Source organism: Macrotis lagotis, chromosome 2 (assembly GCF_037893015.1).
Source record: "Macrotis lagotis isolate mMagLag1 chromosome 2, bilby.v1.9.chrom.fasta, whole genome shotgun sequence".
In the NCBI taxonomy this organism is placed as follows: Eukaryota; Metazoa; Chordata; class Mammalia; order Peramelemorphia; family Peramelidae; genus Macrotis; species Macrotis lagotis.
The window spans coordinates 4,181,281-4,201,370 of record NC_133659.1 but is presented as its reverse complement, the minus strand read 5'-3'; the positions used below and the strand labels follow the sequence as shown (position 1 = coordinate 4,201,370).

At 37.5% G+C, this 20,090-nt stretch overlaps 1 protein-coding gene across 4 annotated transcripts in view; it reads right to left on the bottom strand.

The window, feature by feature from the left end:
* LOC141512328 (leucine-rich repeat and IQ domain-containing protein 3-like) overlaps positions 1-20,090 on the bottom strand; it is a 286,841-nt gene that overhangs the window by 106,238 nt on the left and 160,513 nt on the right. For all 4 annotated transcript variants that reach the window (XR_012475454.1, XR_012475455.1, XR_012475456.1 and 1 more), the window contains one exon: positions 11,103-11,265. The gene's annotated coding sequence lies outside the window, so the exon portion shown is untranslated. The remainder of the gene's footprint in view (positions 1-11,102; positions 11,266-20,090) is intronic.

Sequence of the window (20,090 nt, the reverse complement as noted above, 5' to 3'; positions counted from 1 at the left end):
TTGTAGTCAGACTGTATTTTGTTCAAGTCTAGGAAATGATTTTTAAGAAATTGGTAAACAGTTTTCATGGGAGGATAACAAAAAGGATGAGATGGTACTGTATCTCAGGATGCTTCTCCTGAATGGGTGAATTGGACCTTAGGATGCCAGTGTTAGCTTCATGAAATTGAAGAACTTCCAGTCTTTTTCTTCTAAATGATCCCAATGGACAAAACTAAGAGCAAAGAGACTTGTTGTTCATCTTTGGTCCTCAAAGAAATCCAGTGAAAAACAATGGGAGTCACAGAGTGACTTTGACTACAACTGATCAATCCAATATGAAGGCAGAAGGCTCTACCACTGGGCACACAAAAATAATGGGATGGAAATGTCTCTAGATTTTGGGATATCACATCTCCTTTGTCCAATGGAAATTCTATTTTGCTTATAGAGCACGGCACATTCTTTTATGTAAGAACACCATAATGGGGGTCCTGTATCAGAGTCTCGTAGGTCTCTCAATTGATACTAAAGTTCCTCAGAGAGAACAGCAGAGTATGTTGTACCATTTCTTCTGACTTCTAAGTGAGAGCTTGGCTTATTTGAGTTCCCTGTTAAGATAACTTTTTCCATAAATGGTGATCTTGTATTTGGGTTATATGGCCAACCCATGAGACATGTGCTCTCTGTAGTAGAGTTGAATGCTTGGCAGTTTAGCTCAAGGGAGGACTTTGGCCTCTAGTATCTTATCTTTGCAGGTGAACAGCAGAATCTTTCCAAGACAATTCAAATGGAAGAAATTCAATTTTCTGGCATGACACTGGTAGATTGCCCAGACATTGGCAGACTGTTTCAGAGGCATACAACAATGACATCAGCCCAATGGCTCTGTAGACTTTTACTTTGATAGCTTAATGTTTTTCCCCCTCAGAGCCTCCCAACAACTGAGCTAACTCTAATAAATTATGTGTTGACCTCATCATCTCTGAATATATCCCTAGAAACTGGTAAGTTTCTAGGTAAGTGAACTTATCCAAAGCATTCACTATTTCTCCATTTGCTATGTAGCCAATAATTCCATATATGTCATATGGTGGGGTGATGGTTGCTGTTGGAGAACCTTTGTTTTCTTGGTGTTGGTTTTCAGGGAAAAATTAGCTCAAGCAGCAGAGAATCAATGCATACTCTGTTGAATCTCAGCCACAAAGGCCATCTTGAGAGCACACAATCATATCTGAACAAAAAGTCACCTAACTCTCCCTTTACTATCAAAGGCCTTGATCAGGTCAGTGGTGTTCTGTACAGACCACTTTTCCATTCATGGCATTTCTCCTGAAGTTCTCAGGGGTCAGACACCATGATGATCATTCTTCAGCACATTCTGAAGCCATACTGGCTCTTAGACAGATGACCACCTTCCTGGTAAAGGGACAAAGAGTCAACTAACAGAGAAGGTTAAAAACTAAGAGAACAAATCTCCTGTGATTGTCACAGGACAACCTGCTTCCTTTTTTTATATGGAGATACACAATGGAGGCATCCTTGATCTCCTGGGGGATAGTCTCCTCTTGTCTTATAACCTGGAAAATTTCAGTCACCTTTTGTATGAGCAGTGGATCCCCTGAACTGTAACTCTATTGGGAAGGAATGAACACCAAGAACTTTGCCGCAGAAGAGGAGCCTAAGGGTATTCAATACTTCTTCAGTTAGAAGTTCAGCTATAGAGGTGTTGACCTGATGATTGGTAATGCTTTCTTGGGAAGTGAAAAACTCACCCCTGGCCCTGGAGTTGTGAAGCTCAGCATTTTTATTTTTCAAGTAAATAAAGTTTTCAGAAATCACAAAGACCTAGGAAAGACTTCAGTTACCAGCCCAGAAACAACAACTTAGAGGAAAGAAGAGAGAAGGAAATGACAGGGAGAAATCCAACCACTTGGAACTGGGGTCATATATAGCAGCATAGGTGGGGAGCACATGGCCAGGCAACTTAGAGAGAGAAAGTGACCATCCTGCAAAAAAGAAAAGAGAGCTCCACTCTGGAGGATCTTGCTTAAATACATTTCCATAGTGGGTAGGATAAGGGTGGTGCTTGGGGAGTGGCTTAGCACCTGGCTCCAGGTATGCTATATACTGTGTATGCCATAGGGAAGCTCCCCAAGGAGTGGCTAAGACAGTACTCTTGCATGGATGGCATTCTATGCACTAGCCTTCCTGTCTCAAAGGGCATGATTTTCAAGTTCCACAAGGCCATTTCCCTGTGTCCTACTTCAGAGGGATTGAGCACAAATTGAGATACAGGGTCAGTGGCTTTAGCATTGGCTGATGACGGTCTATTAAAAACAGTCGGAAAGAGTAGTTTGGTGGCAAAGTGGATAGAGCATGGACCCTGGAGAAAGGATCTGAGTCCAAATCCAAAATCAGACACTTGATACTATATGACTTTGGGCAAATCACTAAAACCAACAATACTATAGAAGTGGATAGTCCATCTCTCCAGGATCATATCCTTTTCCAGCAGTGTGGTTCTATTAGATTTGAGTAGTGGAGATACACCAGAAAAGCAGTCTTCATGGAAATCTAGAAGTGTATTTGATTGCTGCTATTGCTGTAAAGATGAATCTCATCTGTCTTCTTAGTGTGACAAGAATCTTGCATCTCTCTCTTAAGGTTTGCTTGCATTTTTTGATGGTTTTCAATGCTCTCTTCTTAGTGCAGATGAATTGTCCTATGGTAGATCCTGTGGAGTTCTCATTTGTCATTTAGCAACTTCTGAATTTCCCTATCATTTTATTCTTTACTTTCAAAAGTTCTTTTTTCAATGTTTTAACATTTTTATTTAAAGTTTTAAGTTCCAATTTCTACCTCTTCTTCCCTTCCCCTTCTCTTAACTGTTAAGCAATCAGATATAGGTTACACATGTGCAATTATGTAAAACATTTCCATATTAATAATTTTATACAAAAAGACTTGAATGAAAGAAAACAATTAAAGAAAATGAAAAATAACTTGCTTTAGTCTGTATTCAATTAATATCATTTCTTCCTCTGGAGGTGGATAGTATACTTCATCATTAGTCCTTTTTTCTCATCATTTGCATCAAACCAATCCTAATGTTTGTGATGTTCTGACCCAGATGAGCAAATGAGGTTCAGTACATGAAGTCTTTGAAAGCTGCCCACTCTTTTTCTATCCTATTGTTGCTGTGGGCTGACTCAGATTTCCTTCCATGTCAGCAATAAACTGTTGACTAGCAAAGAGGCACTCTACTCTCTTGACACTGAGTCTCCTGACAGTCATCTTATTATGCAGCAGCCACTTTTGTTGAATGTGAATGTTTGCCTAGAAAAAAATAATTCATCCAACACACTGTGTCTCACATCACCTTTATCACATTTATATCCTGCCTATTTCTTCTCCTTACAATGCCATAGCCTATTAAATGTCAATGCTTGCTACAAGGTGCATCCTCAATATTTTGTTGCCTTTAGCTAAACAAAAGACAGTGTTGGAGATGAGAAGGTCATAAGATGCCCAATCTTAAGTTGAAGATTTGCAAAAAGAATCTTCCAGACAATTAGAGTTTTCTAAAAAGGTAACAGATTTTATTGCTAGAATAGATTTCCCTTCACTAAGTGTCTTTGATGGTAGAGTGGATCCCCATTTGCAATAAATATTGTAGATGGGAATTCTTGTTGCAGTAGAGATGGGTCAGAATCCCCATGGTGCCTTCCAATCCTAAGACTGTGTCTTTCTGTGAGGTTCTATTGAGCAAGGTATAGTGTAATACTAGAAAGAAGCCAAAACTAGGAATTACAAGATGCACTGATTCTTGCTTTCAAGACTTAGAACTTTGATCTAGTAAATGAAAATGATGTGTGTGCTACCTGTTAGCCCTGTGTTCATATATCCCTCCTAATAGATGTAAACAATTTGAGTTCAAGGAGAGAGCTCTTGTGCTTCTAAAGGCTATTGGATGAATGACTCTTCCACTGTCATTATTTTTCAAAGAAAGTGAATCAACTATTCCAAAGTGTGAATAAGGAATTAATACAGATATCGAGTGGATTTTTTTTTTTTGAGAGAGCATTCTCTCTACATGTCAATGAATTCTGAACTCCCCCTGGCTTAAGGGATTCTGCTCCTCTAGAAAGTTTGGACTCCATTTATTTCAAGCCATTACTTCCTCCCAGGAATTATTTGCATCAAACTAAGAAGAAAAGGCTACATTTTTATTCACACCGCCATCCTCACTTTCCTCAACCACTCACAAATTCCCCCTGGGTGATAGAGGAAAGCCTTTTAGAGGTCATTCAAGTCAGAGTTTGGATAATGATAATTCATTGGAGAAAGTCCATGTTTAGTTGGATGAGAGTCAGGGCCTAATTGAATCTGAAAAATACAGTTCTATGACATCAATGGAAAACAAGCCCACTTATGAGCTGCTATTTGGTTTTATCATCCTATTTAAACTATTTTAGCAATTTGCTCTTTAATTGCCATGCTATGCACATTTTATTTTATTTTTTTGCCATGCTGTAAAATATGGCAGTAGTTCTGTTCCTAGCAGCAGAAATGTTCTCTATCTTCTATTCTGGTCTTCAGTCTGAAGTGGCAAATGAAATTTGGAAGCAGTTGATACATTGTCACAGGCAAAATTTTAGCTAAAGTCCATGTCATTCCTGGCCTTGAAATTCTATCAGATGTGCCAGTAACTAAAATTAGGAAGTAGAATCTCAGTCTCCTTATCATAATAAGAAATCACTTGTCATCAAATCTTCCATGGGCGTTGGTTTGAGATTCTAAACAGAGAACAATATGGATGTTCGTAGAAATTTCCGGTGAATATATTTTTCTAATATAAATCTTATATAATCATAGAACCTTATAGACATAAAAGATCTCAGCATGATAGATCTAAAGATTATAGGGATCTCCAAGTCCACATGAAACAAATGCTACCATTTTATAATTGAGGAAATTAGAACCTAGATGGTTTATATGGTATGCTTATGCCGACAAAGGTATATATGAAAGAGGTAGGATCTGAACCTATCTTCCTTGACTTGAAATAAAGCAACTTTTCCTTTCAATTATGTGACCCCACATATTTTCTCTTTTCTTTTAAGAATCTATTCCATTTCTTCTGGAATAACTCTCTCTCAAGTCTTTAGGCATCAGGTTTCTCATTTGTAGAAAAAGAAGGAAGGGATTAAGTTAATTTGAAGGACACCATTTAGTTCCATAGCTCTGAAATCAGCAGCTCAGGGTCTCTTTGCATAAAGCTCTGCCTTGGTGGAGACTGAATGCTCAGTGCTCTGAGTTTGCAAGAGGGGCAGAGTTGGCAAGAATTTTCAAGAAGAGAAATCTTTATCTTCTGACTCTCAGTTTTAAGAAAGAAGATACATGGTTTCAGATTCTCTTCCAGGACCTGAAGGGAAAGAGAGACTGAAGAAAGAAGCTGATATGTGGAGAATCCAACACCTCAGTTATATCCCTCTCCTCAGCTTACACCAAGAGACACTTTGAAAAGTTCCCCTTGGGTGAGATCAAAGACTCTCTTGGTTGTGCTGAGATACCTTACTCCCAATGGGAGAACTCACTCACTCTGTATATGTTTTGATATCTTCTTATCTGTATACCTCTATGCTATTGGGTAGGACACATGTTCTTTGGGGAACCAGTATTTGGTGGAAAGAAAGTGAAGCCTGTTATATATAGTTTAAAGCATCCCTTCCCCATTAAGGGATAATGATCAGGAGCTCAGCTTGAACCTAAGCATTATTTATCCCAGACTTAGAATTTTGGAAGAGGAGACAGATATTATTTTAGTGTGATACCTTTCCCTTCTAGGCAGGAATCAAAATGGCCCTTAGAGAGGGGTGGTGGAAGAGACTCTAGAAATCTATTCATGTTTCCTTGCAAACTCGATTTAGACAAACTCATGTGGACTCAAATAACCAACACAAGCAAAATGCTACTCCCCATCCCTTCAATTTCTGTGATCCAATAATTTTAGTGAAATGGAGTTCATTACTTTGTATGGAAAAGTAACACCATAAATGCAGATTGAAAGACAAGAATTGTTTCTAGAAACAGACATGAGAAGACGGTAAATTCTAACATATACAAATATAAAAGATAGAATAAATAATTTCTATAACATGAAATACAAAAATGCATAAAGTGGATATAATCAAAATAAGACTAGAATGAGTGTATTGAGGGAAACTTTTGCATCAAAAATTTGTAAAGAATGTCTGATATCTAAGAAATATAAAGAACGACTATGAATATATAAGACCAATTGCTGATCCCCAGTGGATTACTAGTCAAAGGATATGTACAAGCAATTTTCAAAATAAGAATCACAAGTTATTAATGTCATAAAATTTTCCCTCTCTCACTTTGGTTCCCTGAATTCCAAGCTCCTGGTAGCCTCGGGGAGACTTGTCTGTCCTTATGCTCCCAAGAGGAGAGAATTTGATGCAGAGAGGATTTTTTCACCAAGTTTCTTTGCTGAGTAGAGAATCACTGACATGGAGTTCACTAGCCCTCTTAAGGCTGGGGTTGCAACAGCTCAGGATTAAGTAGGGAGGTCATCCAGAGAGAACAGGAGAAAGGGGCAGAAGTCAAGTTAACAGTCCCAGAAATGACTGATTCCTACATTTTCATTTTTAATTATTACTGTCATTCTACAAGCAAGTATTAAGTTATATAAAATTATAGAAGAAGTGTGACAAAGGGGATAGAAAGCTAGTTGCACCATCTGAAAGAACTGGGTCCGAATCCCATCTCTGCTACATATATCTGTGTGACCCTGGGCAAGTCACTTAACCTTATGCCTCAAATATAACATAATTCCTCTAACAAAATTCCAAAACTATCAGCAAATAAGGGAAATGACCTACATGGCAGAGGGAGTTTCTAGTCCCTATCCACCATACTGTGCTAGGGCAGTAACAACTATTAGAATTAAGAAAGGTTTCTTGTAGCCATAGCATTTATTTGAGCTGCCCCCTGAAGGAAACCAATAGTGATACTCGTTGGGCAAAATGTACAGGAAGTCAATTTACAGGTTGCTGGATACAAAGCAACAGAGATGAAACGTGGAATATTGTGTATGGAATGCAGACAGTGGTGTCCTTGGGCTGAAACAGAAGAAATGAAGAGGACGAATGGGGATTCCTTGGAAGGAAGTCACATCCCAATTGAGAGGGGATTGAAATGCAGAAAAGGATAGATTTCATTCTGAAGGCAAGAGAGTCTTTCAAGTCATTTGAGTCAGGGACAGACATGGCCAGGTCTAAGGTTTAGGAATACAAATGTTAAGGAAGGTTTCCTGTCTGTAACTTCAGCTTATGAGAGGATACAGCTATGGTCACAGGATTGGGTAAGACTTGGATCAAAGTCAATAATGTAGCCTCAAAACCTTAGCTCAGGGTCAGAAAAGCAGGGCATAAGCTAAATGAGATCAAGTGAGATTGCATCAAATAAATAACTAACTTGGGGACATAGCTGTTAGTGGAAATCAGGGGATTTGAAAGACAGTGCTGAGCTACCTAGAATAATCAATAAAAATCCCAGGAAGTCTAAACCCTGTTGGGCTGCATATGCAGTTTGTGATAATGTATCTTCTGAATTCATAGAGCATAACACCTGGATGCCCTTAACAAGGTCGCAGGGGATTCTAGGTATGTTTTATTGATCAACTTTTGAAATTGGTCTCGATATGCTGGAGGAAGCAGGATAAAGGATGTTTGAACTACGAATCCCCCAAATGTAGCTCCTTGCTCTGCAATCCAAATACAATTTATGGCCCAAGGTCTACAAGTCAGAGTAAAGAAAATCAGCATAGGAAATAAATAAGGCAGCAAGGGATCTGCGCTGAAGGCCAGGAACAGAACCAACCAGTGGCCATTAGATGGTACCAGTGAGTCCAGCCACAAACACAGAGCATGCATCCATCTTCCCTGCTTTGAGGAGGATAATGTCTGCCCAATGGGCTGTTTGGACAAAGTCACCCTGGAAAACCGAAATGGGCGCATTTTGAATTTGAACTTATGGCAGGGAGTAAACTTTATTCTTTTATGCCTTTTGATTTCTGGAAGAAAAAGGAGCTCATTTCGCCTGAATATCACACCAGATTAAATTCTGAGAAGATGACTGGGTAACAGATAAACTAGAGTTTGGCTTTCAGTAATCATACCAGATTGAAAGAAGAAAAACACTTAAAAAATCAGCAGTTAAAATAATGATAAAGACAAATGATAATGATAAAAGAATTCAACAACCCAATAATTACGGAAAACAACAATTTGTCAAAAACTGGCTTTTTCATCCTTTGTATTTCTGGTTCTTCACCTTCAGGTCTAGGACCTTCCAAAGCCTTTGCCATCCCTGGCTATCTTTTGGCTTGGAGATTTAAAAACATCCCACCATTCCTGGGGGAGGTGGGGGAGGGCTTGAGATCCCTGAATCAGACCATATACCAGTTTCACAAACAAAGACTCGAGAGCAAGGGCTTCTAAGAGCTTTCCTTCAGAAATGTACCGACCTGGGGACTGAAAAAATCTCAAATACAAACAGGAAAATGGAACCCAGAAAAACAAGAAAAGGAAAAGGAAGAATAGGTTCACTTAAAGTGAGTTTGTCTATAGTCAGTGAACTCATGGGCCATCTTACCTCCCAACAAACATAAATATTATAAAAGACCAAACTCCAAGGGGTCTAAGAAAATAAAGAACTGACACTGAAGGTGATTGAGGGCATCATGGGAAACCTATGCCTACAGGAGTAAAAAGGTCAATAGATTGATAGTGGGTTCATGGAGTGGGAGGTAGAAGGAACCTGATGAGAAAACTGCAGTCCAGAATGGTGAAGGGACTTGATCAGGGTCACTAAGCTAATTCTGAGACTATTTTTTTTTTTTACCAAAGCCCAGACTCTAGAAGAAGCCACTGTGAGAAGCAACATCAAACACCACATGATAATGAATGATTGGTTGATATAGATAAAAGGTTACAGAGAAGAAATAATTAACAACTGAAATAAGAAGCTATTTCACTGAAAAAAAGTACACCTCAACAAAGAAATCCAATAGAAAGGTAAAAATGAGACATTCTAGAAGAATTCTTGAAAGGAAAATGGAATAATAAAAAAAAACCTTGAGAATGGAACAGAAAAGCAATCAAAGAATATAAATTGTAGATCTTAAGGAAGAAACCCCAATCCAAGACAAAAGGTGGAAAGTTTGAATGGGAGAGAGCAACAGTCTACAAAATCCAGGTCTTTTCTTAAAAAGGGGAAAGAGAAGTATAGAAGATAAATTATTTGAAAAGAATCAAAAGTAACAGAACTGAATGCCCAGGGAACAAGCATAGAACCTTAATGATATGATTAGTAGCTTTTTTTTGTCAAGTAGCAGCATACAAATTAGAGCCACAGAATCATAAATATTTCCATAAAGTATTGACTAATATCATGAAGAAACAAAAAAGAAATTTCATTTGAAACCATTACAAAAATCCATAATGAAGGGGAGTTGCCCTCTAAATATACATGCCAGAAGATATATAAATTCAATGAATACACTTTGTTTTACAGAAACAGAAGAGCCAATCCACATGTTCTTAGCAAGAATCTAATCAGTAGAGACTAGGCCAGGTGCTGGAGCATACAAAATCAAAACTTAAATAGACCTTTTCTTATACTCTATTGGGGGAAACAATACATCCACATATAAGTAAATTGAAAATTTACACAGAGAAAATACTTGGTGGGAAGATGATTGCCAGCATTGCCTGGGGTAGGGGTTGATTCAGGAGAGACCTCATGCAGAAGGTGAAACTTGAGCTTCATTTTGAAGGGAGCCAGATATTCTAAGAAGCAGAGGTTAGGAGCAAGTGCATTCTGGGTATATCTATGTGAAGTCACTGAGAAGGGAGAAGGGAAGTCACAGAGGAGAAACATCACCTACATGAATGAAATAGAGTATAAGAAGTGGAGTAATTGAGACTAAGTCTACACAGGGATACAGGGTCATGGAAATCTGATTTTGGAGGACTTAAAATAGTTAAATAAACAAAACTCATATAAATAGCTAATATAAGAGTTTTGTCCTCAAAGCAATATTTATTGTCTTGAGTTTTTGACTGTAGAAGATAAGTGATCATGATTGTGTTTCAAGAGTATCCCTTTGGCCATTATGTGGAAGATAGGCTGGAGAGATCAGAGATCAGAGGCTGAGAGCCCATCTTGGAGGCTAATAGATGGTGGTCATTGAATTGGAGAAAATATGACAAATGTGAGAGATGTTTCAGAGATATGATAAGTAAAAAATGGGCATAAGGAGGGCTCATATGTCTCTGGGGGATAGTTCAAAGAGAGACATAATCAGATTAAAATCCTGTGATTTATTTACTATTAGTTAGAATTTTACCAAAGCAGGTAGATATCTGTGCCTCAGTTTTACTCTGATACCTTTTAACCTTAAAAAAGTGACCCTGTGATAGTCTAAGGGGACTTTTACTGATTTTCTCTGGTTGGGCATGATTAAATCAAAAGAGAATTGAGATTCAGAGACTAGGGTTCAAAATTCTAACTCTATTGTTAAGTGACCTATGAGATGTGAGACCCTGAGAATGAATCTCTCCCCATCTGATTAAAAAAGACAGTTGTTTTGGATGACCATTAATATTGTAAAAGATTCCTGAACTTTTGATGTTAGGATTCTAATGTCTGAGCTGTCTTCTAATTATGAGTACATAATTAGTTGTATTTTTGTTTCTTCTACCGATAGAACATAAGATAAGGGCTCTTTTCTATTTTGTTTTATCTCTCTTTCTCTAGGGTCTAGTTCAGGTCAGGGAATATAATAGCTCCTATAATAGCCCTATAAATATTTGTTGCCTTGACTTATTCAATTGATCCTCTTTGTATAGTATATTCTTCAGCTTTAAAACAGCTCTGCATAGTAGAAGTCTCCTATCTCCCTGTTACCCACTCTATCTGTGGCTCCCAGAAGCTATAGCATACATAGCAGTCACATCTCAGCTAAACTATCTCAGCAGAAAGACTAAACCAAGGTGAGGATAAACCTGTTGGTAAGTTAGGAGGATGCTTACCCCAAACGTGTGAGGATTTTTCCTGGTGGATTAGGCAGAGGGTCATGAAGGAAGCTGAAGCAGAAACTGTTGGTCAGACAATGAAGTCTCCAAGGTCATCCATTGTATCCCAGGCCATCACCAGATGTCTTGACTTTTGTCCTGCCACTGGATTTCAATGACTCTGGAAGAAAGAATGAGGTTGATGCCTATGCAATGCTGCTTCACTTAAATCCAACTCATGCACAAGACAAGACAACATTCCAAAATGATGCCATTGGTCTTCGAGGAAAATGAAGAATGATCACTAACAAGTATACATTAAGTCCATCCGCATTAAGTTTTACAAAGCACAGTAGGTATATTATTGTATGTGTACCCTCTGAGGCCATGTCTTTACTATTCTTATTTACAGATGAGGAAACGGAGCTTGGGAGAAACTAAAGTGACTTGTTCCAAGGTGATACAGCTACAGAGTGGCTGAGATAGGTTTTGAATTCAGCTCTTCTCGAGTCCAAGGGCAGCCCTCTTAGCCACTCCAACATCTAGCAGACTCATAGGAACAGATACTACTTTCCCCGGTTTACAGATAAGGAAGGAGGCAGAGAGATGGGCAGTAGTTTCCTCCAGGATCTTACAACATGTAAATGTCAGAGGAAGATATCCAACACAAGTCCCTTGATTAAGGCTTGAGTGCTCATAATCTGTGTGAATTCTTAGAACTATTCCTTCTATTCAATGACATTACATCTAATCAGTATTTATTAAGCGTAGACTTCTGTGCCAAATACAGTGCCAGGCTGCTCCCTTATGCCACCTTTTTGGCAGAGATGGTAAACCATGCAAAGGGAAGACTATAAAAGTTCAAACTTTTTGATAGATTGGTTAGTGGTTCGCAATTGTTTTCCCTTTTTTGCTTCTTATTCTTTGTTAAAGTGGATAGTTCTCTAGAAGAAGGGAAATATGTTGGGAAATGTTAATAATATCAAACTAAACCATATCAATAACATTTGATTTTGAACATTTTTAAAGATAGAAATTTTCAAGTGAGAAGTCAGATTATTTTCCAATAAGACCCCTGAGTCCCAGGCTAAGATGATGTTCAACAGAGCGAGAAATCATTGCAAAGTCAATTGTGTGCTGGTTTTCACCCTTATTATGATGTTTGCCTTTGCCTAAGGCGCTATTCTAGATAGTCTTCTTTTGGGAAATCCAATAATGCAGTTTGTTCTGTTGGCTTTCTTGACACAGCCAAAGTCTATATTTGGCCTTGTTCCCATCCTCTATCAACAGCTGTGACATGACTACAGTGATTACAACCTCACAAAACAAACAGTGACCATGTTCAGCTAAGGGCCATTTGGGCATGACTAATAAACTTCACAAATTTCAGAACTTTTGATGCCAGAGGATTTTTAATCTGCTGACTGCCCCAAGACAATGAACTGAGACGTTCTCCCACAGAGTTGAAGAACAGGCTGTTTCTAGCTATTTCACAAAGGATAGTTCAATCCCTCTCTTTGATATTTACTCATCTGTAAAACAGGCACATCTATAGTTTCAACTTTATAAAGTGGTTGTGAGTCTCAAAAAAGATAATGAAGAAAGCCCAATGCAAATATTTTGTTGTCACTACCTGTTACCCTCCCCTTTAAACCCCCACCCTCTGTTTTAACTGTGAAATTCCCCTCTAGCTTAATGAGTTTTTCAAAAATGCTGCACTTTCATCATGTTGAGCAAGAATGCTTCTACTGGAAATAAATTCCACTATCTTCCAGAGATATCCAGAATAGGCTGAGGGGATGGTTTGCCCAGCATAGGAAAGTAAGTAGTAAACTGATGCAATAGGACCTGAAACAATAGAATAAGACACACCAACAGACATATACTCAGATACACACTTTGAAATTGGAGGGAACTAAGTCAACAGATTAGGAAGATGGGGAGAAGATTCAGGAGTCAAAACAAAATACACTTTAACTTTAGAGGTCAATGCCCAGGAAGTTGGGGAGCATGATGTGTGCTATGGGAATAAAGGTTTCCAGCCAAAAAAAGTTAGGTGGGGGTGGCTAGGTGGCGCAGTGTATAGAGCACCGTCCTTGGAGTCAGGAGTACCTGGGTTCCAATCCGGCCTCAGACACTTAATAATAATTACCGAGCTGTGTGGCCTTGGGAAAGCCACTTAACCCCAATTGCCTTGTAAAAACCTAAAAAAAAAGGTAGGTGAGATGAGGAGGCTGAGTTCTAAGAGAAAGAAGGGAGGACAAAGAACATTGCAGTCAAGAGGAGAGAGGCAGGGCAAAGGCAAGAGTAGGACAAATGAGAGATACACACAAACTATTCATCAAGACTTGGAAGTCTTATTTTTTAAAGAATGAATTCTTTGAATGTCTGAAATAATGGTGGTTTATGCTAAGCATAGAATACTATTGTGCTATAAGAAATGGTGAGCAGGATGGTTCAGAAAAACCTGGTAAGATTTACATGAATTGATATAAAGCAAAATGAGCACAACTAGGAAACTATTATACACTGTAATAATGTAACACTGACCAACTGCAAAACTTACTCTGATCAAAACAAATATTCCAAATTCTTGGGATGAAAAATGATGATAAATGCTCTCCACCTAGAAAGACAACTGATAGAGATTGAATGCAGATTGAAGACTTTTCACTTTGTTTTTCTTCCTCTTCCCAGCATAGCCAATATGGAAAGTTCTTTTACCTGATGTCACTTATACAATAAGTATGGATATTGCTTCCTTTCTCAATAGATAAGGAAGAAGGAGGGAGGGAGGGAAGGAGGAGGGTAAGAATTGGGAACTAAAAAGAAAAATTACAAAATAATAATGACTTCTCTGTTTGGTCCCTTAGCCCACTCCTTTATCTGCTGTCCATTCAGATTATTTATTTATTTCCTTGTTTAATGGCATCTCCTTGAAAAAATTAATATGCGACACTTAAATTGAGTTTTAATAATTTTAATAATTTCACTTATTTTCATGAAAAAAGAATGTAAGTCCCTTGAGCCCAGGGTTTGTTTCCTTCAGTTATTTGCCTCTCTTATGCCTACCATATTCCCTAGTCCACAATGGTAATCTAATAAAGGCTGTTGTTTAATTGCTAGTCAACCTTTGCTTAGAGTCCCTAGATTGACCCAAGTTATTGTTACTAGGGACACAAGATGTGGGTGAGGTGGAGAGTATTAATGGTACAGGCTGCTTGGCTAGTGATAAAGCATATTCTAGAGGTCATTTTTAGAGTCATTGAAGGATTAAGACTATATTTATAATTGATGTTTTTTGTGGCCACAGATGACCAAGTTCATTTTTATATGTTTTCAGAGAGATGACATGTATTCTCAGTTCAAAGATATGTTTGTGTTCTGACTTTGCCATTTCCCTTCTTTTTTAAACCAACACAAGTTGCATAAATTTGGTACATCTTAGTGCCCTCATGTATAAAATAGAATCAAATAACATATGACATATGGGTGATTTGTGGTTTGTGAACATCAAATAAAATAAGATTTGTGAGAGAGCCTCTCCCAGACCTGCTCCTCACTGCAGACACTGAAGACACTGTGCCTTAGCTGCTTTCTCATCCCACAAGTTCCTCAGTGTATGTGACCTTCTTATTCTGGAAATGCCTGCCAGCCTCCTTCCCCATTGCTGATCTCTTCCTGGGCCTTTTCTTAAGGAGAAAGGCACTTGTCCAACCATCTTTCATTCTTTGCTTTGCTTTGCTTCTTACTTTGCCATCATCAAACCTCAGGTATCTCCTCACCCCAAAAGTCTCTTCCTTCCCCTTGTTTTAAGAGTAATAATTATCATGATAATGACTAACACTTATATAGTGCTTTATGGTTTCCAAAAGACAAGTCATGATATCTTCACTACAAACATGGGAGGGAGAGATGAACATGATCCCCATTTTACCATCGAGGACACTGAGGCAGGTGTCACACCAGGATCATGCTACTTCTAAGCATGTAAGGCAGAGTCCAAGACTCCATCCAGTGCTCTACCTAGCTTTCTCAGGTCCCTTTTATGTGTGGTCTTCTCCCATTGAATTTAAACTCCGTGAGGGCAAGGATTGTCATTCTTTTTTACAGTTCATTTTCCCCATGGCTTTGTACATGCCTTGATATGTAGGAAACACTTTAGAATTGTTTATAGATTGATTGACTGAGAGCACTTTATTTACCCTAAGTGCTGAAATGAATACAAATAACTGCTAATTTTTCCCCTTCAAAGTCTAAATGGGAGGGGTGTACCTAACAAATGTTTGTGAACATTTATTTACATTGATCATGGATATATCTGAAGGATAACATTTTCAAAAGTAAATTTTATCGCATTTTATACTTTAGACAATATCTCATTTCTAGTAGCCAGGCCCCAGCAACCTAGTGCTACTTCCTGGTATCAAAAAAAAAAAAAGTGACAGAGATCATATTCTTGTTTTTTTTTATTTATTTTTATTAAAGATATTATTTCAGTTTTACAATCCCCCCCATCTTACTTCCCCCCAACCCCCCATGGAAAGCAATCTGTCAGTCTTTACTTTGTTTCCATGTTGTACCTTGATACAAATTGGGTGTGAAGAGAGAGAAATCATATCCTCAAGGAAGAAACATAAAGTATGAGAGATAGCAAGATCAGACAATAAGATAGCAGGGTTTGTTTTTCCTAAATTAAAGGGAATAGTCCTTGAATTTTGTTCAAACTCCATATCTCCTTATCTGGACACAGATGGCACTCTCCTTTGCAGACAGCCCAAAATTGTTCCTGATTGTTGCAATGATGGAATGAGTGAGTCCATCAAGGTTGATCATCACCCCCATGTTGCTGTTAGGGTGGACAGTGTTTTTCTGATTCTGCTCATCTCACTCAGCATCAGTTCATGCAAATCCCTCCAGGCTTCCCTGAAATCCCATCCCTCCTGGTTTCTAATAGAACAATAGTGTTCCATGACATACATATACCACAGTTTGCTAAGCCATTCCCCAATTGAAGGTCATTTACTTGATTTCCAGTTCTTTGCCACCACAAACATGCCTGCTATAATATAAATATTTTTGTACAAGTGATGTTTTTACCCTTTTTCCTCATCTCTTCAGGATATAGACCCAGTAGTGGTATTGCTGGGTCAAAGATTATGCACATTTTTGTTGCCCTTTGGGCATAGTTCCAAATAGCTCTCCAGAAGGGTTGGATGAGTTCACAGCTCCACTAACAGTGTAATAGTATCCCAGATTACCCACATCCCTTCCAACAATGATCATTATCCTTTCTGGTCATATTGGCCAATCTGAGAGATGTGAGGTGGTACCTCAGAGAAGCTTTAATTTTCATTTCTTTAATAATTAATGATTTAGAGCATTTTTTCATATGGCTATGGATTGCTTTGATCCCCTCATCTGTAAATTGCCTTTGCATTATCCTTTGCCCATTTGTCAATTGGGGAATGGCTTTTTGTTTTAAAAATATGACTCATTTTTCTGTATATTTTAGAAATGAGTGTCCTTTGTCAGAATCATTAGTTGTAAAAATTGTTTCCCAATTTACTACATTTCTTTTGATCTTGGTTACAGTGGTTTTATCTGTGCAAAAGCTTTTTAATTTAATGTAATCAAAATCATCTAATTGTTTTTTGGTGATGTTCTCCAACTCTTCCTTAGTCATAAACTGCTGCCCTTTCCATAGATCTGACAGGTAGACTAGTCCTTGATCTTCTAATTTGCTTATAGCATTGTTTTTTATGTCTAAATCCTGTAACCATTTGGATATTATCTTGGTAAAGGGTGTAAGGTGTTGGTCTAATCTAAGTTACTTCCATACTAACTTCCAATTATCCCAGCAGTTTTTATCAAAGAGGGAGTTTTTATCCCAATGGCTGCACTCTTTGGGTTTATCAAACAGCAGATTATTATAATCATCTCCTGCTTTTACACCTAGTCTATTCCACTGGTCCACCACTCTATTTCTTAGCCAATACCAAGCAGTTTTGATGACTGATGCTTTATAATATAATTTTAGGTCAGGTAGGGCTAAGCCACCTTCTTTTGCAATGTTTTTCATTAAACTCCTGGCAATTCTTGACTTTTTATTTCTCCATATGAATTTACTTACAATTTTTTCTAACTCATTAAAGTAATTTTTAGGAATTTTGATTGGTAGGGCACTAAACAGATAGTTTAGTTTGGTAGAATTGTCATTTTTATTATATTAGCTCTACCAATCCATGGACAGTTGATATTTGCCCAGTTATTTAAATCTGATTTAATTTGTGTGAGATGTGTTTTATAATTGTTTTCAAAAAGATTCTGAGTCTGTCTTGGCAAATAGACTCCCAAGTGTTTTATATTGTCTGAGGTTAGAGATCATATTCTTGTTGTCTCATAATCCCTCTTTTACTGCCATGATTCATTCATTGACTGATCTTAAGCTTTCCCTTTCCATTGCCTTTAAATTTAAATCTATCTATGAAGGTCTGTTGAGTGTGTTCCCTTTCAGATGTTATTTTAAATTTCTTGCCCTGCATGTATGGCAAATAGAATCAACCAGAAAAATGACATTATCATATATGATCAATGGTCATTAACATCCACTGGCAATAGATGGTGTGATTCAGTACATTAAACATGTATTAAATAAATAAATATTCACTACCTGCTTTGGAACTAAACCCAGGGCTTCTCAAGTGGCCCATGAAGGTCCGAGCTCTGGAGAGATGACTAAAAAGTCATGAAATGTACAAGCAAATAAAAGAATAAAAACTTGAAAACACAAAAGAAAGAAATGTTTACAAAGAAAACCCTGTAGATGATCCAGTCATGAGAAGAAAGACATGTGGGAAACAAAACACTACTGGAATAAAGAAATATTAGCTGATACATTGATGCATGAAGGAGTTCGCAGAATAAACAAATTGGAACCTAATACAAAGGGATTCTCCAAAAATGAGATTGTAACAATTGCCAAAACTTATAGATAGAATAATCAAGAAGGTTAGGAAAATAGAGAGTAAAGAACTCAAATTATTAGCCAAAGATTGATGTGGGCAAATTCGGAAGTCAGCTGGGGTTCAAATTTCAATGAAGTAATAGGCATGAGGACAAAAAAGAGGTAGATGAAAGACAAACATGCACTCATTCAACAAGAAATATCAGAGCAAAATTAAAAGGCAACAAAATTGGAAAAGGAAATGTGAAAGTTCTAGAAACAAAAGCAGCTTAACTTTGAAGAAAAGGTTATGTAAAACATTTTGAAAACCACTGACCTCCCTTAAAAACAAAATGAAATAAACTACCTTTGGATATCATGTAAAGAAATGATCTAGCACAAATGACTGGAATCCACCAGATGTTGTGAGGGAAGAATGCCACATTTAACTTATTCTGAAATGTAGCTGCCATATGCTAAAGCTTTATAATTATTATTCCTGTTATGCCCCATTCATCATTCCAGTAACTTTTCAAAACACATTAACCCTACCTGCCTACAAATATGCAGAGATAAAGTTCATGGAAGCACAACTTGCAGGCTATAGAGTATGACAAGGGCTTGTGCTGTACATGCAGTGGATTTTACAAAAATAATATTTAAAATAGTGAACTTTTTATTGTCTACCAGTGAATATTTCCCTGGTAGAGGGTACAAGAAAGTATCAAAGTTCAGATAAGTTTGAAATTTTAATTGGATGCTGCCAGGGTCAATCTGATTCAGCCTGAATGTATTGATCCCAAAGGGATCAACACCTGGGGGATTACAGATTTGGGATTTACAGACCATGAAGACAGAAAAGGGAATCACTGCAGAAGACACATAAAAGCTTTCCTAAGTTTGCATGATAAATCTCGACCTGGTGAGTCCAAGCCCGAAATGTTATATGAAGGGAAATGAGGATAGTTAGTCCCCAAAACAAAGCTAATTATGACTAAATCTGTGGCAAATTAGATCTGGATTCTTATTTTCTGATAGTTTGTGAGTCTTTACAGTGAAAATTTTGTTCATTTTAATTGATTTTTTCTTTTATTTTTCAAACTAAAGGGATTATGTAACTTGTCCAAAATCACACAGCTAAGTTCTGAGGCTGAATTTGAACATAGGTCTTCTTGGGTACAGGGCCCATGCTCTATCCACTGTACCCCCTAGCTGCCCTCTTAACTGAATTTTTTTTTAGGTTTTTGCAAGGCGAATGGGGTTAAGTGGCTTGTCCAAGGCCACACAGATAAGTAATTATTAAGTGTCTGAGACCAGATTTGAACCCAGGTACTCCTGGGTTCACCTAGCCGCCCCTTAATTGAATTTTCTTAACTGCTGTTGATGTCCATTTAAGGAAAAAAGTTCTCTGAGGGAAGCTGAGGAAACCATGTAAAAACCAGGCATAGACTTCTAGTGACAGAAGTAGAGAAATATGAAAAGGACCATTCATTAATAACCTTGGGCTGTAAGGTCTCAGTTTAAAATGTAAAACTATAAAAAAAAAGAAAGGCGCAGACATGACTATGAGAGCTATTTATATACTATTTATATAGAATACTATTCTATACTAAATACTATTTATATAGAAAATACTATTTATATAGAATATTGTATATTATGTGTGTTTCTATATATAAACAAATGTATATAGATATATGTAGGCAAATTAGGAGACTGGGGATTTAGAAGAGGAAGTAGAAATTTTTTCAATGTAATGGGTATTAGAAATGACATGGGCATAGATGAAAAGCAAACATATATTGATGTAACAGGAAATACTCCTTCCTACCATGTCATGTCAGCAATAGCTTTCACTATCCCAACTCTTTTCCATAAACATTTATAAAAAGCAAATAATAATTGGGGGGGAGTGAGAAATTTCCACTTATATAGAAAGGTCATAAAATGATGCATTTTTTGTTGTGTTACTGATAAACTTCCATTAAAGACATCAAAATATTTTATCTAAGAATAGACATGACCTTGGCTTCTCCACTGACTATGCAAAGATGGGATGA